At 37.8% G+C, this 24502-nt stretch overlaps 1 long non-coding RNA gene across 2 annotated transcripts in view; it reads right to left on the reverse strand.

The window, feature by feature from the left end:
* Positions 1–325: 325 nt before the first annotated feature.
* Positions 326–24502, reverse strand: part of LOC136012758 (uncharacterized) — a 163850-nt gene continuing 139673 nt past the window's right edge. For both annotated transcript variants that reach the window (XR_010611941.1, XR_010611940.1), the window contains 3 exons: positions 7491–7554; positions 4713–4785; positions 326–1616 (listed from right to left, as the gene is read on the reverse strand). This is a non-coding gene — a long non-coding RNA (uncharacterized LOC136012758). The remainder of the gene's footprint in view (positions 1617–4712; positions 4786–7490; positions 7555–24502) is intronic.

Consider the following 24502-nt stretch of genomic DNA (forward strand, 5'->3'; position numbering starts at 1 on the left):
CCCTGGCAGTGTTAAAGGCCAGGTTGGATGAAGCCTTGTGTGGGATGGTTTAGTGTGAGGTGTCCCTGCCCATGGCAGGGGGGTTGGAACTAGATGATCTTAAGGTCCTTTCCAATCCTAACTATTCTATGATTCTATGATTCAGTTGGTGCAGTCTTTTTTTTTTTTGTATGCGTATAAAATTTTTCAAATTTTTATTATTTCAATTAAATTATTTAAATTTAATTATTTCAAATAATTACATTTTCAGAACTGTAATTTTGTATATGTATATGTGTATTTTCAATAAAATGAAAAACAATCCACCAATAATAGTATTGCATAACAAACCACAAGTACTGTTACATTTGATACAAGTAATCTGAATGCTGAGGATCTGCCAAGATTAGTCTTTGAAATCATATCATGTTGTCTCTTGTGCAGTTACTGTATAGTAACTTCCCATAAAGGAACCTGTAGCTCAGAAGCTTAAAAGCTCTCACAGTTTAAACTTCTCTGTGGATAATTCAGATTATACTGATGTAATTTTCGAGAGCGCCTGTTTTGATCCAAAACAACATTTATTTCTCAGAGTCTAATTTTCCCAAAACACAGACAGTAATAGGTAATTATTTTGGAGAAATAAATTTGTTTCTTTAGTGTAAATATATGTACTTTCAGTAAATTACATTCATGTTTAAATAATGTTACATCATTCATGAAGAAAGAAGATAAAACATTACTTTTTCATACCAAGATGGTCACAGATATTTCAATGTAGGCAGTTCCCTAGAAGCGTAAGGCATGCAAAATAGAATCACTTTCAGGAAATCTACAAGGCCCTTTCAGCTGGGCAAACCCATGGGATACATAAATCAGTGGGTACCTGAATTAAATGAATAGGAAAGTCTGACAGTCAAAACCTCAGTTAAACTCAGTGTTTCCAGTCCATCAGTCACTGTCATTTAAATGTATCCAAGGTATAGGTAAAGCTCTCGCTGCAGAGTCCATTTGAATGAGAATTGTGTACAAGACACAATGAATCAGAACTGGTGTTTAGTATCAGATTAACTATGGGTTGGCATGACAAGAAAGAAAGAAAAAATACTATCTTGAGTTTCATAAAAGAAGAAAATCGATTATTAAGGCATAAGGTTTAGGTCACTAAGGAAAAAGTAAGCTGTTTAAATCATGCAGAAGCAGAACTGGCCATGATTGAAGGTAGCAGCAAGCTAAAAGGCTTGTGAGATAATTGCAGAATCACAAAATCATAGACTCACAGAAAGGTTTAGGTTGGAACCGTGAAGATAACCTAATCCAATACCTTCTGCCATGGGTCAGGACATTTTTCACTAGATAAGAGGACCAGGTAATGGGATGAGAGGCAGCAAACATAAATTGAAACACAGGAAATTCCATGTGAACATGAGGAAGAACTTCTTTACAGTGAGGGTGACTGAGCATTGGAATAGGTTGTTCAGAGAGGTTGTGGAGTCTCATTCCCTGAAGATATTCAAGAGCTGTCTGGACACAATCCTGAGTAATGCCTTGTAGGTGACGCAGCTTGAGCAGGAAGGTTGGACTAGATCACCTCCAGTGGCCCCTTCCAAACTCAATCACTCTGTAACTTTGTGATTCTGTGAAAATAAACGAAGAGGAGAAAAAGAGAGGAGTGGAAAGTAAATTGCAATAATTCATACAATTTTTGTTTTCTATGCAACAAATAAAAAGGAAATCACTAGATAATCAGTATTCCAGGAAACTCTGTTTTTTTTTCTTTTTCTCCTGCATTTACTTTTTCCTATCCAAAGTCAAATAAAACTTTCCAAAATGAAAAAAAAAAAAAAAGAAATCAGTTATATCTGCAATAGTATGTTGACTAGATGTTTGACCCCATGTGGACAGTATTATTAATCACAGCATCAAGAAACAGCATCACTGAGCTATTTAAAATTTTAATAATTTTCCTGGAATTTACATACATTTGATTGATAGAAACTCCATGAGTCATGGCAGGAGTTACTGATGAAATCTCAAATAGGTTTTATTTTCACAGGCCTTTTTACCTGCTTTTCTTGCATGCAAGGTAAGAAAATTAATGCAGTGAATTACAGGAATGTTGAAGGCTGTTGATCACAAATTCTGCCCTAAACTACATATTAGACAGGTTGACAGAAACCATGTATTTTGTTACTGTTCTGGTAGAGTTGTTACTTACTCTCCTGTTCTAACCACTGTTCCACCCAACACTTCTTACAGTGTGCTCTGACATTGTCACGTAAAAACCACAGTTATGCTCTCAGGCCTTAAGATCCAATATGCATTTTCTTGCAATTTCAATGGGTTTTTTTTGGTTATGAAGTCAGGTGCAAAGTACTGGCCCAGTTTGTATGATTTCAGCCTGATATACTTGTGAGCATCAGAAACTGAGGGACGAAGAAAGCATGATCATAAGCCATGACCCCCAGGAAAACTGGCAGAAAGGGTAAAAGCCTTTCATCAGTTGCGTCCTTAGCCTCCACTTCAGTACTTCCTGAAGAATAAAAGCAAGGCAGCAGGAAACTTTTCTTTCCTATGCTTGTACAACACATAAAAGGGCGCCTATGCCCCAGAGATGTTATCTCAGTACAAGTAATGAATGATAAGAAAGGCAAAGAAACTGGGGCAGCATACTCCAGATTCAAGAAAACTAAGCATTATGTGATTTATCTAAAATCATATCCTTCCTCTAATGAAATTACTCAAATAAAAAGTCTCAATATATAGCTCACAAAATGTGCACAGAATGACCTAAAAGCCACTGAAATGGTGAGGGAAATCACATTTTTTCTTGTTTATTTTACCCATTATTATCAGTAAGTCGGTGTTTTAAGAAACTTTATCTTTTCAGTAGGTATTACCCTTGTTTTGGATAGTTCCATTTGTAAATGTAGTAGTGATCCCATATACAGGTTATGGAGATGAACCAAATACCCCAGCACACTACAAGCTTGACATATTAACTGATACAATCTGAATTTTTTATTAAAATATAAAAATAATGAACTAAAATATATTAAATCAACTAAAACATGAAAAAGAAGAAACTTTGTTTTTTTTATTTAGACTCTACTATTGATAGACATAATTTCTCCACTAATTCTTTGAGAAAAAGAAGATTTATAAGTATTAATCTCATGCCCTCATATTAATGCTCAGAGGTCAATTCACAGTTTATTTAACCTCTTCTAGTTCCCATTGCTACTAGAAAGGTTACTTCAAATATTTTTGAATTGTGTCCATGTTGAAATTTTATTGAGGCTGCAGTTATGTCAAAGCAATTAAGCATTTGCACAGTGCAGAGGAAATGCAAGCTGTTTATTGTCTTTATTTTTATAATATGTAGGAGAACATGACTAAATCCATATCCAGTTGTCAAAACTATAAAAGTAAAGTTGGAAAGACAGCAAGGGATGGAAAATATGTGGAAAGCGAGTAAATATACCAAGGTAAACTCAGGTAACTTATAATTAGCTGTGAAAATTAAAAAACTTTTCAGAAAACTTAATCCAAGAAACCACCCTGATTCTTTGGAACACTCAAGATGTTATTTTGGCCCCTTTCATTAATTTTTTCCCATTGAACCTAAGGAACTCCCAGCTTCACCATTTCAAACACAATTAAAAGGACTTGGAATATTTCTTCCACAGAGTCATAAGGACTACACTATTAAAAACAAAAAGTAAAAATAATGTCTTGAATTCTGTCATCCATGTAACTTTCAGTAGAAGTCACTGAAAGACCTATGTAATGTTGCAGATAGCGGCTGTATTCAGCTAATTACATTTGTAATATCACTTGGATGAGGGGCAGAGGAAAGAAAAGAAGGTGAAAGACAAGCTTTGCCTCCAGTAGATCTGGCTTTGCTGGAAGAAAGTTTCAAAGCTGTTTTTAAATCTGTATCTACATAAGTAGGTTTCTCCGGAGCGTTTCCAAACCTTTATGTTGAAGTGGGTTGAATATCATTATACTGGAATAGCATTTGCAAACCATTTTCCTTGCTATCCCAGACCAAACAACATTTCTGTATCAAAATGATCCTTTTTAATGAAAAGTGTGGATGCTTTTGCTTGATCATATCTTAGCATAATCAACCTTGATGTAAGTCTAGTCTACCTCTCAAAGGAGAGTTATACTGAATAAAAAATTGCATAGACTCTGGTTTCCGTTTCACAGTTTTAAAAATAATAGTAAAGAAAATTATACAGAACTGTGCTGTTTAGGCAGACTTTTAATGAATACAGGTGATTGATAGGATTTTCTATAAACAAACAGCCACATAGAAGCAATAAAATGGAAAAGAGAATTCATAGAATAGCATTATGCTAATCCCAGGAAACTAATACTAGTGATGTACTACAACAGCCGCTGCATACATTCCATTCACTCAAACCAAGAGAATATACTGCAGAGACCACTCAAAAGTTTAGTGTTACCTTTTGCACCTGCAGTGCTCTACAGCAAATCAATGTAATATGCATTTCTAGTGCCAATATTAGGATTTTTTAAGAAGTTGTATAAGCTTTCCAGTGTCATGGTTTAACCCCAGCCAGAAACTAAGCACCACTTTCTCACCCCCCTTCAGTGGGATGGGAGAGAATATCAGAAGAGTAAAAGTGAGAAAACTCATGGGTTGAGATAAAGACAGTTTAATAGGTAAAGCAGGCACAAGCAAAGCAAAACAAGCAATTCACCACTTTCCATGTGAACATCACTCAGGCAGGTGTTCAGCCATGTCCAGGAAAGCTCCATCAGGCGTAATGGTTGCTTGGGAAGAAAAAATACGATCATTGTGAATGTGCCCTCTCTTTCTTCTTCTTCCCTCAACTTTACATACTGAGCACGGCATCATATATGGAATATCGTCTTATTCAGTTGGAATCAGCTGGCCCAGCTGTGTCCCCTCCCAGCAACTTGCGCACTGCCAGCCTACTTGTTGGTAGGGTAGAGTGAGAAGCAGAAAAAGCCTTGATGATGCACAAGCACTATTTAGAAGTAGTTAAAACATCTGTTTCTTATCAACACTGTTTAGGTCACAATTCCAAAACATAGCCCCATACCAGCTACCATGAAGAAAATTATCTTAGCCAAAACCAGTATAACCAATTCCAAGAGCAGGTGGGCAATCAGATTCTCTTAATTCATGGAGAGTAGTATGGCATGTGTCTCTCTTAATCTACAGTTTTAAACCTAATGGAACTTTCTTTCAGCAGCATAGTATTGCAACTATGGATTGTTTTATACATAGTTCTATGCGAGCACAACCTCCTGCATCCTCCTCTATTTGTCTTTCCCCCAAATCTTAATGTTTCTCTCTTCCTTTCCCTCCCCCACACATACTAAAAATTTTTGAGCTGTAGAAAATTTGCCACATTCCAATTTTAAAACCTACGAAAAAAAGGAATAGAGTTTTCACTAAAAGTTTTGGAATATATGGCATTTGTACAAATCTCCATTATGTATGCAATTTTATTATAATACACATCTTTGCCTTAAGCAGATCTATTCTGTTACAACAATTACACATTGTTTGATGTTATAGTGCAAAAATATAATGTTTTGAATTGATTAGACAGTTTAACTATCACTCTCTGCTCTTCTCTAACAGCAATTGTTGTGGAGATGCATGATTGACACAACCAGTGGTGACATATCACAGCAGAGAATGTGGGCCTGGAGGGGGAGCAAACAAAAGCTGCTTGTCAAAAAAAAACATGATCAAAGTAACCAGAGATTACAGGGACTTCTGTTAAAAGAAAATAAACAGAAAAAAAATAAATGCACAGACATAAAGAGGTCTGCAGTTAGAATTTGCATATGCAAAACGTAGCAGAGGGAAAAATTAGTATTTGATGTCATGTTTCTCTACAGCCCTATGTGGTAGAACAAATTCCTTGTGTGGTACTTATCTGCATAGTGTATGCAATTATGAAACTGAGAATCTTAATTATCAATGGGCTCTCATTCCCCCACATCTGTGAAACATCTGTCTTCTTATATGTCATGAGTGGCTAATACAAAGAAGAGGCCAAGCAAATTCTTCAGATAAAATTATCTTGTCAATAGCATATAAAATGCCATTAAAATATTTAGTCTTTTATTAATAGCAGTAAAAAAAATATGCAATGAAGGGCTTGTAAGATGTGAGATAGCTTTATAAACAAACAAACAAACAAACAAAAAAAAACCCAAAACAAAAAAAAACCACAAAATAATTTTTAAGGCTTGAAAATCGGTCAGATTAGAAAGTATAGAAGGTACATGGGCTGTTTGAAGGATCCAGGTACAGAAACGAATAAATAATATACTAAGGAATAAAGGGATTATTCCCCAGCAATGGCTGTGCAATAACTAATACTAATTACATATTAATAGATTTTAAAGTTAAAGGACTTCTAGCATCAACTGGCCTTGCATGCAATACCATTTACAGAGCTCCTCATACCCTGAAATCTCCCCTCCAGTTGAGGATGGTTTAGCTTTGGATGTTTACTGCTGTCAACAGCTACACATGAACCGGCAGTCTGGAATAATTTTGCAGCTAACAGAGACAAGGAGGGTCTCTAAAGGTCCAGTTCACCTGACCTTTATGTTTTGCTAAAAGTGCTTGTAATAAAAATCTAGTTAAATTTAGTGAAATTAATCTTGCCCTACATGTGTCTTTGTTTCAATCACATGGATGACCAGTATCTTGTAAAAATTCTTTACTGCTTTTTTGTCAGTATAAATGACAAAACTGCTACAGGCAATATATCTTTGGCAAATGTTAGATTTCAAAAGTGTTACTTGATCCTGGAAGAAATACTAAAAGGAATAAAATACAGAAAGTTTCTTTTTCAGTTTGTTTTTAACTGATATTTTTTCTTACTTATTTTTTGTGTTGGATGTGTATTTTCCTGACTTTAACTTCCAGTCATGGAGTCATCTTTGGCCTTCTTGTGAGACTAATCTTCTTTTGGGGAGTTAATTTTTAATCCTCCTTACAGTACTGAACTATATCTTCATCGTTATTTCTTGTTTTGTGGGCTTTGTTTTTTTTGTTTGCTTTGGGTTTGATTGGTTAGTTGGTTTTCTTTGGGTTTTATTTGTGGCCTTTTTTTTGGTTTTGTTGCCAGAGCTTATTTTGATATGGTAATCATAGGCTTTACCTGTGCAGTTTTGAGGTGGAGAAAAGCTAGGTAGGCAGTAGAAATATTTTGTTCATTTCTGTAGTCTATAATTTAGAGTCCTTTTGTTGAAATAATGTTCTTTGGGAGCATATTCAAACAGGTAGTTCTGCAGGTGTCCTAAGGTGCCTACATTTTATTTTTCAATAAATTTGGAATCACAAATTTACTTATGATGAATAAAGAGTTTCCAAAGCAATGGCAAGAATCAAGAGATGTTCAGGAAGAGAAATTTGGATTTTTGTTTCTCAGAAATATTGTGCACTTTCCCTTAGATTATCATTGCTTAAAATGCCAAGCACATACCTTGAATGGCAGATAAGATATCTTGTGTCCTTTTCCTGTCATCTGATGGTCCATGAAAAGGGTCCTAGGAAATGAAGAGGTAGACAGACACTTAAAATTCTCTCCCAGATAACTGGATTAGTATATAATGAAGTGGTCAATAATTATCTTTTCGTTAGAAATTTTTATTGATGTTCTGTTGTATACACTTGCCCTTGCATACTGGCAATGGTCAGAACCTAACATAAGGTCTTTGAGAAATCTAAACAATCGAAATACCTACTCCAAGATCCTCTTCACATTTAGGCACCACAACAGCAGTAAGCTACTCACGCTTATCAAGATCATTTAGAAATATAAACCTTAGGCCACCTAATGAATTCTACTAGGATTTTTTCAGTGTGCTTTTGGGTTCTTCGGTCTCTACATTACATTTAATTTCCAGGTTTTGTCTTTTTTTGTGGCACCTTAAAAGATATGCACATCCCCTTCCTAAAAGATTTTGAGAACTAGAATTGTAATAGTCCAACACTAATCATGGTCTTTCTTTAAACTCATATAATGGTGATGGGAAACCAATTTGTGTCAGGCAAACTCTATTTCAAGCTCCACAAAGGCTGGATAGACAAAATGGCTTAATAATTTCTAGTTTCTAATTTCTTGTATTAAACTAAATTGCATTGGCAAAATATTCATATCAAAACACTTATGCTGATGAAAGAAATTAGTTCCAAGCCTTTAATTTTTATAGTATAATTGCTAAATGGCAAAGAACGTAGAATTTACATATCAGTCAGTTAAAGCATGAAGGACTCTATGTTCTTAAATTAAAGAATAATACTTTCATTTTTGTAGTATCTTGAATATCAACAGATGTAATAAATAGTAGTGATTCTTTCAAAATAATTCATGCAATAAAGTTGCAGATAAGATATTATATTGAAGTAAAAACTATCAAAAAATCCTGGCATGGATGCAAATTGCAAATCCAATTAAGTAAATTAAGTTCCCCTGTTTTGGGTTCTTTGTGTTTGTTTTTTTGTTGTTTTTTGTTGTTGTTGTTGTTTTGTTTTTTTTTGAGCAGTCGTAGAATCATAGAATGGTTTGGGTTGGAAGAGATGTTAAAGATTATCAAATTCCAACCACCCTGCCATAGGCAGGGACACCTTCTACTAGATGAGGTTGCTCAAAGCCCCATCCAACCTGGTCTGGAACACTTCCAGGGATGGGGCATCCACAGCTTCTCTGGGAAACCTGTTCCAGTGTCTCACCACCCTCACAGTGAAGAACTTCTTCCTTATATCTAATCTAAATCTCCCCTCTTTCAGTAAAAGTCCTCCCTCTCTGTCCAATCCCTACAGGCCCTTGTAAAAAGCCCCTCTCCAGGCTTCTTGTAGGGCCCCTTTAGGTACTAGAAGGCTGCTATAAGGTGTCCCCAGGAGACCTTATTCTGATCATCTTTGTGGCCCTACTCTGGACTTACTTGAAGAGGTCCACGTAGCTCTTATGCTGGGGGCCCCAGAGCTGAATGCAGAACTAAAGGTGTGATCTCATGAGAGCAGTATAGAAGTGCTGAATCACCTCCCTCAACTGGCTGGTCATGGTCCTTTTGATGCAGCCCAGGATATGATTGGCTTTCTGAGCTGCGAGTACACAATGCCAGCTGACTCTGAGCTTCTCATCAACTAACACATCCCAGTCTTTCTCCTCAGGGATGCTCTCAATCCAGCCTCTTCCTAGCCTGTAGTTGTGCTTGGGATTGCCCCAAACCAGGTGCAGGGCCTTGCACTTGGCCTTGTTTAACTTCATGAGGTTTGCATGCGCTCACCTCTCCAGCCTGTCAAGGCTCCTCTGGATGGCATCCCTTCCCTCCAGTACATTGACTGCATCACTCAGTTTGGTGTCATCGGCAAATTTGCTGCGGGCGCACTCAGTCCCACTGTCCGTGTCACCAAGAAAGATGTTGAACATCTCAATCCCCACACCAACCCCTGAGGAGCAACACTTGACAAAAAAATCTCCACTTGGACCTTGAGCCATGGACTACAGCTCTTTATGTGCACCATCCACACAATTCCTTATCTACCAAGTGGTCCATCCACCAAATCCATGCCTGTCCAATTTAGAGACAAGGGTGTTATCTGGAACAGTGTCAAATGTTTTGAACAAGTTCAGGTAAATGACATCAGTCACTCTTCTTTTATCTACCAACACGTGACCCCACCATAAAATGCCACAAAAGTTCTTAGGCACAATTTGCCCTTAGTGAAGCCATGTTGGCTGTCACCAGTCTTCCCCTTATTGTCCTCATATGCCTTAGCATAGTTTCCAGGAGGATCTGCTCCGTGATAGTGCTGGCACAGAAGTGAGACCGACTGGCCTATACTTCCTCCAGTCTTCCTTTTTCCCTTTTTTAAAAATGAGGTATATATTTCCCCTTTTCCAGTCAGCAGGAACTTCACCAGACTGCCATGACTTCTCAAGATAGATAATGGCTTGGCAACTACATCCTCCAGTTTCCTCAGGACATGTGGATGAATCTCATCAGATCCCATGAACTTGTGCACTTTCAGCTTCTTTAAATGGTCTCAAAGCTGATCTTCTCCTACAGCAGGTGGATCTTCATTTTTCCACTTCCGCCTGTCGTGGTTTAAGCCCAGCTGCCAAGCAGCCCACTCGCTCACTCCCCCCTTTCCTCCCCCAACCCTGCTCCTGGAGGGGTGGGGAGGAGAATTGAAAGAATGTAACTCCCACAGGCCCAGATAAGAACAGTCCAGTAACTAAGGTATAACACAAACCACTGCTGCTACCACCAATAATAATAATGATAAGGGAAATAGCAAGGGAAGAGAACACAACTGCTCACTACCTGCCTACTAATACCCAGCCTGACCCAAGCAGTGATCTAGCCCTTCCGAGTAACTGTCCCCCAGTTCTACATCCTGGGCATTATGTGCTGTGGTATGGAATACCTCTTTGGCTAGTTTGGGTCAGGTGTCCTGTCTCTGCTTCCTCCTGGCTTCCCCTCCTTCCTGGAAGAGCATGAGACTCACAAAGTCCTTGGTCAGACTAAACATTACTTAGCAACAACTAAAAACATCGGTGTTAACAGCGTTGTTCCCAGGCTGAAAGTCAAAACCACAGCACTGCACCAGCTACTAAGAAGGAGAAAAATGACTGCTACTGCTGAACCCAGGACACCGCCTTTGCCTTCTGCAGCTTGGGCAGTGTGGCTGGAGCTCTTGCTGTTGAAGACTGAGGAAAAGAAGTCGTTGAGTACCTCTGCCTTTTCCCTGTCCTGGGTAGCCAGTCTCCCATTTCATTCTGGATGAGGCCCACATTTTCTTTTCCCTTCCTTTTATCGCCAGTGTAGCTAGAGAAGTTTTTTGTTACCTTAATGTCCCTGCCCAGATTCAATTCTATCAGGATTTCAGCTTTCCTAGCCTGACCCCTGCCTCTTCTGACAGTTTCTCTGTATTCTTCCTAGGCTACCCACAGTTGCTTCCACCCTCTGGAACCATTGATCACAACTTTCTGTGTGTGACCATCCAGCCAGTTCTTTATCCACTGAGTGGTTCACCTATCAAACTGATGCCTCTCCAATTTAGAGACAAGGACGTTGTGTGGGACAGTGTCGAACGCTTTGCACAAGTCCAGGTAGATGACATCAGCTGCTCTGCCCCTGTCCATCAGTTCCATAGGCCCATCATAGAAGGCCACCAAATTAGTCAGGCAGGATTTCCCCTTAGTGAAGCCATGCTGGCTTTCACCAAGCACCCTGTTGTTTTTCATGTGCCTTAGCATGCTGTCCAGGAGAATGTGCTCCAAGATTTTACCAGGCACAGAGGTGAGACTGACTGGTCTGTAGTTCACTGGGTCATCCATTTTCCCCTTCTTAAAAATGGGGGTTATATTTCCCTTTTTTCAGTCGTCAGGAACTTCACCTGACTGCCACGATTTTTCAAATGTGATGGACATATTGCATTAGGATTGTCATTCATTACTCTTCTTTTTCTTCCCTTTCCATTTACAAGCAAAATATTAACAACTTCTACATATTTTCAACCAGAGGAATCATATCAAGTTCACTTTCAACTGTTAAATGTCATCAGTGATCCCTTTGAGGGAACAAAAGGGTAATATGTATAAAGCGTAATATCTCCCTGGATGTTGATTTTATGACATGTCATGACCTTACTGAAAACCACAATTATCTTCAGGGAATAACTGTAATATTTTGATTAATATGCTTTCACGTTTTGGAGCTGCTTGAAGGTTGGGCTCAGATTTAGACCTCTTTTTCAGAAAAATAAATAATAAATATTTATACTGAGTCTGAGGGATTAAAATTAGTTTAAATATAATATGCTAAGGATCAGAATAGAAGCTGCCTTTCCAGAAAATTTTAAATGGGCTTTTTTCACTGAATTTATTTGAACAGCAAGAAAAATTTTCCAAGAAAAGAAATCTCTTATCATCGCTTGAGATGACTGCAGAAACACTCAAGCGTATAAATTGGAGTATGAAAGTTTTTCAACAGATCTAAAAAATGGGCTGCATGTTGTCCCTTTGGTTAATGAAGTTACATATGAAGAGGGTTGTTTTGGAGTTTTTGTTTTGGTGGGTTTCTTTGTCAGGAAATGATCATTACCAAATGCAGTCAATGTATTCTGTACTTCATCAATTCGCATGCAACATCACTATCTGAATTGAAAAAAAAGATAATGATTCTAGAAATCTCAAGTTACTGTCACACCACAGTCTTCTTATTCTCCTAGAAATGGGAACTTAATCAAATTCTAACGACAAGTTCCAGACATGGTAATAAAAGTAGTCTGAGTCATACTGGCAATGTGTTTTCTTCAAACAAAAATTTCCAAATCCATTCTGCAAAGCTTTCCTCCTGGAAATCCCCTGCTGTAATCAGCAGAAATATGCAGAGCCAGCTGTTAAAGCATGGTGTAGGTATCTCTTAATTATATCCTCTTTCTGTGGTTGCACACACTATGGTAGTAGGCTGTGAAAATCTTATACGCACACAGCTTCTATATTTAGAAAATACAAGTAGACACACATGAACATCAATGAGCATAGTTTATAATACTTAAAAATGTAACGACATATAGATATTCATACCTTGGGCCCACTGTAGGAGAGGATCTGGTTCGAGACCATCTTCAAAATCTGAATGCACACAAGTCCATGGGACCTGATGGAATCCATCCGCGGGTCCTGAAGGAGCTGGCGAATGAAGTTGCTAAGCCACTGGCCACCATATTTGAAAAATCATGGCAGTCAGGTGAAGTTCCTGATGACTGGAAAAAGGGAAATATAACCCCCATTTTCAAGAAGGGGAAAATGGATGACCCAAGGAATTACAGACCAGTCAGTCTCACCTCTGTGCCTGGTAAAATCTTGGAGCACATTCTCCTGGACAGCATGCTAAGGCACATGAAAAACAACAAGGTGCTTGGTGACAGCCAGCATGGCTTCACTAAGGGGAAATCCTGCCTGACCAATTTGGTGGCCTTCTATGATGGGGCTACAGAATTGATGGACAGGGGCAGAACAGTTGATGTCATCTACCTGGACTTGTGCAAAGCGTTTCACACTGTTCCACACGACATCCTTCACTCTAAATTGGAGATATACCAATTTGATTGATGGACCACTCGGTGGATAAAGAACTGGCTGGACAGCTGCACACAAAGAGTTGTGGTCAATGGCTCGATGTCTGGCTGGAGACCGGTAACGAGTGGTGTCCCTCAGGGATCGGTGTTGGGACCGGTCTTGTTTAACATCTTCGTTGCTGACATGGACAGTGGGATTGAGAGCACCCTCAGCAAGTTTGCCAATGACACCAAGCTGTGTGGTCCGGTTGGTATGGTGGAGGGAAGGGATGCCATCCAGAGGGACCTCGACACACTTGTGAGGTGGGCTGATGCCAACCTTATGAAGTTCAACCACGACAAGTGCAAGGTCCTACACCTGGGTCGGAGCAATCCCAGGCACAGCTACAGACTGGACAAAGAAGAGATTCAGAGCAGCCCTGCAGAGAAGGACTTGGGGGTGCTGGTCGATGAGAAAATGAACATGAGCCGGCAGTGTGCACTCGCAGCCCAGAAAGCCAACTGTATCCTGGGCTGCATCAAAAGGAGCGTGACCAACAGGTCGAAGGAGGTGATCCTGCCCCTCTACTCTGCTCTTGTGAGACCTCACCTGGAGTACTGTGTGCAGTTCTGGTGTCCTCAACATAAAAAGGACATGGAACTGCTGGAACAAGTGCAGAGGAGGGCCACGAGGATGATCAGGGGACTGGAGCACCTCCCATATGAAGACAGGCTAAGGAAGTTGGGGCTTTTCAGCCTGGAGAAGAGAAAGCTGCGTGGAGACCTAATAGCAGCCTTCCAGTACCTGAAGGGGGCCTATAGGGATGCTGGGGAGAGACTCTTTGTCAGAGACTGTAGTGACAGGACAAGGGGTAACGGGTTCAAACTTAAACAGAGGAAGTTTAGATTGGATATAAGGAGGAAATTCTTTCCTGTTAGGGTGGTAAGACACTGGAATCGGTTGCCCAGGGAGCTTGTGAGTGCTCCATCCCTGTCGGTGTTCAAGGCCATGTTGGATGAAGCCTTGTGTGGGATGGTTTAGTGTGAGGTGTCCCTGTCCATGGCAGGGGGGTTGGAACTAGATGATCTTGAGGTCCTTTCCAACCCTAACTATTCTATGATTCTATGATTCTATATATTGCATCACTTTTCTTCAAATTTGCTTTTCAGATTGGAGAAATGGTATGTGGAAGTAAGTCCTGGAAGGTTAGAGGATGGTGTTTTTGTAAAAGACATCCCTTTCTGTATTCTTGTTTAGTTTTAATTTTTAATTCTCATCCAGAGGTTTTCGTGTTGCAGATTATAAATATCTTCCTACAACACAGCCCTTGCCAAAATAGACAGATACATTTCTATCACTATGTAACAAGATAAACACTCATTTGCTAGAAAAATCTAAGAAATATGATAATAAAATTATTTATTGTGGTTGCTTGGGTTTATTTTTTGTTTTTTTGGGGGGTTGTTTTTTGCTGAAATTTGTGTCCTTCATGAAATTTCTGTAATTTCTGTACACCACAGAGACAGCTAATAAGAAGAATCAGAACATATTTTTTATAATTTACAGGAACAGTCAGGCTAAAATATCATACTGCAGCTGTACATTAGCAGACCATGTCTCCAACACCTTTAGTTTTTCTTCTTTATTATTTTTCTTTTTTATATCTTATTACACAATTAGGGTTTTTTTTGATGTAGGAAATTACAATTCTATTACTTTTTGTAGTAGAAGTATAACATCAGGTTTTCCCCAGCAAACTGACAAACATTAGTCTTTAATAACGTCTATGCAAATAAATAGGAAAGGCCATAGGCCACTTTCTGACCCCTGACTGAAAACATAGCATTTTACCATACTTTTACCATATCATCAAAGTGCCCCCCTTTCCCTGAGAACCTACAATATATAGGGATGTATTTGGGATTTATGCACAATTTTATATAATTGATTAGTGGTTAGAGTGTGTGTTCAAGATGGAAAAACTAGATTCCATGTCCTCTTAAATGTAAATACTTCCTCTGGATTCAAATCTTTGTTTCTTCTTTCCCAACTTTCAGTTTGGAAAAGAAAGAACATATGTTGTCCACGTTTGCTAAATCTGTAGAACCACTTATTAAGATTTTAAACACTCTGAATCTCACAGTGAAGGCAGAAGAGGGGACATGAACTGATAGCCAAAGAATTGGTCTTCTGATCTGGAAGCAAGAAAGTTCTTAAATCTGATTTCTGCTTTCACAACTGCTCTTACATATTTTCCATTTCATAAGATACAAATAAAATAAAAAGAAATTAAAAAAAAAGGAAAAAGTGCCACTTTCTCAGGTGAACAGTCCCATCAGTGTGTCAGCGGGTTAAGTCAAGGAACTTCGTATGCTTATCCTCTCTCATCCCATAAATCTTAAATTTTCAGCTGCAGTGTCAAAGCTCTATCAGAAAAGCTGGAGAAAGTTCCTTACCCCTTACTTTTCCACTGGTTAAGTCACTCTCCTGGGAAATGCAGGTTTGAGCTGCCTCAGGCTGAGGAAGCCGCAGAAATAGACCTGTTACATCTTGAGTGTGTGCTCTAGGCTATCATATGAAAGGTGGACAACACTGACACAGACGTTTTAAAAGAGACAGTGGACAAAAAGAACCAGTTCTCAACACAGTGGAAGGCTGTCAGCCTAAAAGAAGAATTCTTCACCTGTTAATCGCCATCAAACTGCAAAGAGTGAAACACTGATGTTGTGTGGAAAGCACACAGACTATTTGGTGTGATTACTGTATTTATCACATTACTACAGTAATGAAGACATAATTTGATGGAGGCAAAATGATCCTAAATACCGCTGAAGGCCTGTCTTTGCTCTGAAGAATTTATTGTCTAACTAACAGTTTTAAAAACCCAAACATAAAAAGGATATGAAATTATACCTATTTCACTAGGAATGGGTCTAAGAAAACTAAATATTCTTTTTCATGGCAAGTAATGTCTGTTTTATAACCCCCAATGAAAACATTTTTTTTTAAGTGATAAGCAAAAATACATGAAAAGCCAAATCTCATGAGTCCTGGGTTTGAAGGGCCTGCTTTATTCTCCAGTTATTATTTTCTAAATTGTCATCATTATGAGTGTTGAAATTTTGCTTTTGATACTTCCATGAAATTGTTGAAGTACAAGCAAATGCATGACATGAACAAAATACAACCAGCCTTCATGAGCAGGAACAGCAGTGATATTGCTATATCACTAAACAGTACTGAAAATGTGTATGTCAAATGCTTATTTTACACTTGGCCCTGAACACTTCTTTTATGTAAGAAAAAAATGTATCTCAAACCAAAGATTTTAAACACAGTTTATTAGCCAGAGGAAATAAGCATATTAAAATCCTAATCTGATTATGGAATTGGTTAGATTTTGTCAAACAAACCAAAAATTCCTTTTAAATTTGGTATATCCATTTATGAAGGCCACAGCCATAAGTAAGTGAAAAGGAAGCAACCATAATCAATATATGTGATTATGTATTTTTATTCTAGACTGTAATAGTTTTAAACTCAAAGAAATGTAAGGTCACAACTATGAAGTTATTAAAGGCAGCCTGCGCAAATTATGAATGGTACAGTATTATCCTGTCTACACCTCCACCTCAGCATGAAACCTGAGAGTGCTGTGTGAGATGGCATACCTTATTTCATTTTGAAATGACAAGGAAAAATTGTTGAAGAAATATTAAATATATACCTTTGATAAAAACAACTTCTGAAAAACAGGGTTTTTTAATAAAAGTCTGTCTTGGGTGTTGAAGAAGCTATTCAGTAGGCATCTTTCTCAGATAATTTCTTTTTACCTATTTCTGCACACCTTTATTCAAGCTCAGTATCTAACAATTGCTGGAGTTTATTACTTAGGAAGTAGAGTACTAGGTAAAGGCACCCCTCTATTCATGAAAATGAAAAAAAAAAAAAAGGGAAAAGTGGAAAAGGCTGTCACTTCCACACCACTTAACATGATTTTTATTACAAGCATGAAGGTACAATGTAAAAATAAGGAAAAGGCTATGATTTTTGCAGGTCAGTTGGTTAACTTCAATGGATCACTAGCTGGAGATTGAGTTTTTGTAGACATGGTCAGCCAGTAGTGCAGAGAGAACACAAGACTGCAGGTCTGCCATGGTGATATCCCCTGGGCAGAAGCCATCAAACAAGAATAGTGGCTATCATGAGTGCAGCAGGAGTTTAAATCAAACCCCAACAGCAATGTGTTAGGTGATCACCCCTGTGGGTTATTCCACAGATGTTTTCTGGCAAATCATCAGAGGTACCCTTCTTCTGAGGCCACTATCAGCTGGTCTTACACTCAGCTTGAAAAAGTCCAGCTGAACAGCAGAACTTTGGTAGAGCTATAAGCAGTTGAACCGTGTCTTGCAAAAGTAGTAGGCAGCCTAAAAAACTGGCAGTGCTACCATCCTCACATGTGACCTACATCTTCACAGGTATATATAAATCCAAATTCTTCTGTTTCATAAGAATTTAATGCTATATTTTTCTAAGAAATTAAAAAAAAATTAGAAACCATAGATTTAATGTAAATTAAGTCTGCCGTTTTTGGTCAGTTCTGCACGTGCATATGTGGAGTCAGTGAAGTATGCTGTCCAAAGTAAATGAGGCTTTTAATTACAATCAGTTTCTCCTTTCCATTAATTTTGCTGATTCCAGGAGCAGACATGTGGCATTTCTAATACTCCAAATGAGTAATATAAACTGGGGAGGGGTACATCTTGTGTTCAGACAGCTACATTTTAGATGTTTAGGGGTTTATAATGCCTACATCTGAGTTCATGGTCTAGATTTCAGTTATGGTCATTGAAGAGAAAGATTCAGTTAGAGTAACATACTTAACTTTAAAATAGGCTTATAAAATCACTTCTTTTAACTGACCCCTGGAGAATTCTGTTTCTCTTCACAAATGATAAAGAGAGGTCAGTTCATTTGCGTTAATAACGTTATCTGTATAGTAGGTTTATATAATAAGTTGTGATAAATTACACTCTAAATTGGGATAATTATATTTTCTCCCATTAGTAAGATAAGTTGTTCTTCATTCTAAAAACAGCCATTGCTATTCTCTCTCTTAGTTCAAAGTCTCTCCAAATGTACTTCTCATTGTTATTATTTTTAATAAAATACTACTCATTCACAAGGCACCATGTAAGCTTCATTCCCACCTTCTGTTTCCAGGTTATATATCCCTAGTTTGTGCTTTTGTCTCTTAAGGGAGATCTTCTTCTCTTTTTTGCTTATCACTTCCACCTAATACTTATTGGTTTCTTCAAATTCACTCAGAATTAAAGATGAAGTTACAGTCACGTGATTATTCATCCAAATTCAGAAACTTAACATAGCCAGCTGTTTGACAGCCAGTCACTCAGATCAGCTAATCTTAATTTAGTTATAGTTTCTAAACCTTATACACCTACTACTCTTTACTACAAAAAGCAGCCTATAAACAAATTAGTCAGAATCCAATGCTAATCTCTGCTTTCATGGAAAAAGAAATATCTTAGGATTTCATGACTGTGATCTCCTTAGTTTCTTGCCTGCACAAAATAGCACCGCTACAGGGAAGGTAAAAGATACTTTCTGTCTTCTCTCCACTGTACTGCTTTTAAGAACAGAGGGAGACAGATATATGTCACAAAGAATTATTTGGTTGGTTGAAAATATCAGAGGCCCTTGCTGTCAGTTTTCATATAGTGGAATCTGAAGTTTTAGGTATTTTAAAATGTGTATTAAGTTAGAAATGTGTCAGCACTTTGAGACTCTTTATTCTAGTTTTGTTTTTCTGTAAGATTAAAAAAAAAAGTCATAATACTGCATCGTCCACAAGTAGAGCATAAAACAGAAACAGCAGACTAGTTCTCCATTAAAGATTTAGCTACGATTTTTGTAACTAATGGTCAACAGGGTTCTAAAAAAAAAAAAAAAAAAAAAAAAATCAGAAATGCCAGATAAGCCTGCTTTATTTTTTTATGTGATTTTAAATAAATTGAGATTCAAAATGCTGATACAATTTACTTAAATTATCATGATGTTTGACATAAGTGGTCATGCTATTACAATTAAAAATACACACACAGTTCATATACTGCATTTTAAATGGATTTAAATTCCCTGACTGATAGACCTTAAAATATAACTAAATAGAAAATTATCATAAAATCAACTGTTTCTAGTGGACTGCTGTAGCAATCTGTGTTTTTCCCAGTGCTAACCTACTTTTTATCAATTGTATTGAGAAAACATCAAAAATATCGCCAGAGACTTCTAAAATTGACAAAAGTAGTCAGAGTTGGAAGAGTGTAAAATATAAATTACATAGGTAAACCAAAAGAATCCTGCTTAGCTTTTCAAAGTTAGAATATATTGTCTTCCAAACCATCATACTGGATTGCAAATCATTAAACTGCCCATATCATTGTACTATCCTGCATAGTCATTCTTGAATAGTCTGCTAATCTCTACCAGGCCAAAGAACAAAACATGACATTAATGGCCATCTCTGTATTATTTAATTTGTGATGTGTTCTCTTTTGATCACTACAGGAATCATTGTGCCATTTAGAATCATAGGATCATAGAATAGTTAGGGTTGGAAAGGACCTCAAGATCATCCAGTTCCAACCCCCCTGCCATGGGCAGGGACACCTCACACTAAACCATACCACCCAAGGCTTCATCCAACATGGCCTTGAACACCGACAGGGATGGAGCACTCACAACCTCCCTGGGCAGCCCATTCCAGTGCCTCACCACCCTAACAGGAAAGAATTTCCTCCTTATATCCAATCTAAACTTCCCCTGTTTAAGTTTTAACCCATTACCCCTTGTCCTGTCACTACAGTCCCTGACGAAGAGTCCCTCCCCAGCATCCCTATAGACCCCCTTCAGATATTAGAAGGCTGCTATGAGGTCTCCACACAGCTTTCTCCCTGATAAACAGCCCCAACTTTCTCAGCCTGTCTTCGTACCAGAGGTGCTCCAGTCCCCTGATCATCCTCGTGGCCCTCCTCTGCACTTGTTCCAGCAGTTCCATGTCCTTTTTATGCTGAGGACACCAGAACTGCACACTATACTCCAGGTGAGGTCTCACAAGAGCAGGGTAGAGGGGCAGGATCACCTCTTTCGACCTGCTGGTCACACTGCTTTTGATGCAGCCCAGGATACGGTTGGCTTTCTGGGCTGCGAGCACACACTGCCGGCTCATGTTCATTTTCTCATCAACCAGCACCCCCAAGTCCTTCTCTGCAGGGCTGCTCTGAATCTCTTCTTTGCCCAGTCTGTAGCTGTGCCTGGGATTGCTCCGACCCAGGTGTAGGACCTTGCACTTGTCGTGGTTGAACTTCAGAAGGCTGGTAATGCACCAAGTCTTTGGGCAACTGTTTTCTTACAGTTTTTCACATTTGCTAAATAAATACTCATTATATACACATCTTGAGTGATTTGACTATGGGGCTTAGCAAATTTTCATATACATGTATTTTTATATATGTGTATATATATATATATAAAACTTCCTTGGAATTTACTAGGTAACTACTATGCCAGATGAATCCTGCTCATGGGTTTCTGAGATAAATCACTATGCAACATGAAATGCAACTTGATAAAACCTTTTCCCTTTAGTCCTTCACACTGTAATGAGAGCTTTCTTTGTCCTTAGAAGGTAGCTAGAGATCTTCTGATTGGCCTACGCTTATTCCAGTATTCGATATCCAGTATTTGACAGTAATGCTACTGATATGAGATATATGATAATAGCCTGCACTTACTGATTACAAGTTAGAATTTCAATTGTTTAAAACTGTGAAGATTTAGCAACTTGCACAACAGAACAGAAATCACTAGAGTTCACAATTATTTCCATAATGAATAATTTGAGAATCAAACCTCCATATAAATTGTGAGCACCTAGTAAAATATTTCTCTTAAAACAGTAAATGACTGAGTTTTCTTGTTTGTCAAGGGAGAGGGCAGGAGTGTTGAAAGGTTTACAGAAGAATATTGCATTCATCTAGCTTAGAAATCTGAGTAAGTGATACTGATTCTCATTCTATGTAATTATTTTAGTATATCAAAAGTCAAGATGTTATGGAAAATACTTCAGAAACTACATTGCATTACTGAATTTGGTTATTTTAAATTTAGAATGCATTCTTTTTGTTCCTTTGGACCTGCATCAATATGTTTTTCATTATTTAATTTACATAGATTTAAAAATACTGCATGTTAGGGCAAAACTATAGAAGATTAAACAAAACTATAAAACTCTAAAAATTAAAGTTCTCTTTAAGTAGCTGGTCACATATACAATTACCTGATACAATGTTTGTTTGTTTTTCATAAAAGAAAGCTTGTATTTTATTTGTGGATCATTTAGCAAAACAGTATAAACCCATATATATGTTTCAAGTGCATTAGAAGTAGGTAATGATTATTTTTACTGATCCACATTAGAAGAGTTTTATAATGGTCGCATTATATCTAGGAGAAAATTTACATTATATTTCTAGTTATTTAAATCATCTGAGTGTGGATAATTTTTAGGATGAAGTCTGAACAATTATATGAACAGCATTTTTTCTCTGAGTTGTCTTAGTGTAAGGCTGTAGAATGTATTTGGTCAGCTGCCATTGAAATTACCAGCAGCTCCATTATGTTAGGGATGATATATAGCTTTGTTTGTAACATTAAAAGTAATGTTACCCATCAGCCATGTTGTATTCTATAAGGGAAAATATGTTTATAATATGCCTCTAAAATCACACATTCTTCTCACAGACCTACAGACTAAAAGCATATAAATTAATGTTTTTTGGTTGGTATTTCACATACTAGATCATAGAATAATAGAATCATAGAACAGTTAGGGCTTGAAAGAACCTTAAGATCATCTAGTTCCAACCCCCCTGAGATGGAGAGGGACACCACACACTAAACCATGCCACCCAAGGCTCCATCCAACCTGGCCTTGAACACTACCAGGGATGTAGCATTCACAATTCCCATTCCAGTGCCTCACTCACCTCACAGTAAAGAACTTCATCCTTATATCTAACCTGAACTTCACCGGTTAAAGTTTGAACACATTACCCGTTGCCCTATTACTACAGTCCCTACAAATTAAGTCCCTTATGAAGACAGGCTTAGAAAGTTGGGGCTGTTGAGGCCGGAGAAGAGGAGGCTGCGTGGAGACCTCATAGCAGCCTTTCAGTATCTGAAGGGGGCCTGTAAGGATGCTGGGGAGGGACTCTTCATCAGGGACTGTAGTGACAGGACAAGGGGTAACGGGTTAAAACTTAAACAGGGGAAGTTTAGATTGGATATAAGGAGGAAATTCTTTCCTGTTAGGGTGGTGAGACACCGGAATGGGTTGCCCAGGGAGGTTGTGAGTTCTCCATCCCTGTCGGTGTTCAAGGCCAGGTTGGACAGAGCCTTGGGTGGCATGGTTGAGTGTGAGGTGCCCCTGCCCATGGCAAGGAGGTTGGAACTAGATGTTCTTAAGGTCCTTTCCAACCCTGACTATTCTATGACTCTATGATTCTACAATTTTATATCTACAAAACATATTTGTTATCCATATGTATACCTTGTATATTCCTAACTCCTCCATTCTCACCTAGTTTCTTTATGAAGCTTGGAGAAGGCATGGGAAATGTTTCTTTTAGGAAAAAAACTACCTCAAAAGTAATAATGATGGAAATTAATTAAAAAAGGTGCTTCAAGATACTCTGAAAAGTTTTCCTTTTGTGCAGCTACTCAAATGAATATCAGATCCCAAGTGTTCTTTTGTGTTGGGTCTGAAATTTGGGCAAAATCTCTGTTTCTTTTAATGCTAAGGTAAGGACATTAAAGTAAAGCAGTATAAGAAGCTGTTGACTATTGCGGCTTTGCTTCTTTCATTATTTACTATAGACTTTTGTCATATAGACATATAGTCATACAGATTATAATCATTTGCTTGTCATCATTTGCATGTCCACTAACAAATTTTCTTTTTACCAGACAAGGGTTTATGGGCTTTGTCATCACCTCCTCAGACAGAAGAGTGGATAGATTACTTGTTCCAGCTTTAGTTTACATTGAAATTAATGTCACACTTGTAACAAAATGGTATGCTCTTCTATTGTCAAACACTGTAAGGCCAAGTGTGGCAAATTAGTTAGTATTAGCATATAGACCTTCTGGCAGGAAAAGAAGCTTTTTAGTTGGATCTGGGCACTCAGCTGGGTCTGTCAACTTAAAGCTGCCACTGGCCTCATTATCTCATTTGTCATAGTTAGTCCAAATTGGCAGTTATGTCTTCATGGCAAATGTTTGTTTTTACAAATGAGCAATAGAGCAGTGATAGAAGACATAATATGAGTACTTTTTTTCCTGAAGTTGAATTTGAAAATGCTATAGCTGCTGACTGTCTTCCCTGATTTCATTTCCCAGGCAGTTTCGAAAGCTATCCTTCTCTTTTCTCACTTATACAACTGGATGTTGCATGTACAAGTTATGGAAAGAGAGGTTATGAAGCTAGTGTTAAATACATTTCTCTCTCTTTCTGATTTTTTAAAAATAATGTCAAAATGTCTTGCAATGAAATATTTTGGAAACCATAACTAGACAAACAAAAAACATTGCCATGGTCATGATGATGTATGTACCCCCTATTTAACAGTGCCAACAAGAACAGGCAGGCAGGAAGGTTATACATCTTATTAAATAACATCACATTGCACTCTGGGCCACAAAATGACAATGATAGAATTTTCCAGTTAATCAGCATAGAAAGGCATTGCACAAAAGAGAGCTATAAAAGTTACATAATATGCTTTTTTGTTTAGTGATATCTGGCACTGCAATCTCACTTCCAGTCATGTTCTGAAAATGATATTTCTAAAGCACATCTTAAATCCTAAGACCAATTTCCTGGCATAAGAAAAGTCCTTTCCCCTCTCTTTCAAATTTGCATCTCTCTTCAGAATGATACGGTGCTATAAAGAGTTTCTGGCCCATCTTTCTGAACAATTATGTAATAAAAATTGAAAATGATTATACAAAATAAAACTTATTTTAGCCAGATTTTTTCTGAAATAAATAATAATGTCAGGTTAGGTCTTTTAAGTACTTTTAAGCCCAAGTAGTATAAGGGTTTTGTTCACCAGAGCAGAAAAGCTAGCAGAAACAAAGGTTCATGTCGTAAACTTCAAAACCCAGGTCCCGCTACTTTTATTGCCCTTCCACTAATATTTCATTGGTCTTTACTTTAGAAAAATTCTAAGATTTTTATTTCTTTCATATTTCAATCTTTTCAGAAAACTTCAGAAATTTGAGAATTTTTTCCTTCATCATCAAACTTTGAAATGTTTATATCCCTATTGTCACTTTTTTTT

Source organism: Lathamus discolor, chromosome 4 (assembly GCF_037157495.1).
Source record: "Lathamus discolor isolate bLatDis1 chromosome 4, bLatDis1.hap1, whole genome shotgun sequence".
NCBI classification, from domain to species: Eukaryota; Metazoa; Chordata; class Aves; order Psittaciformes; family Psittacidae; genus Lathamus; species Lathamus discolor.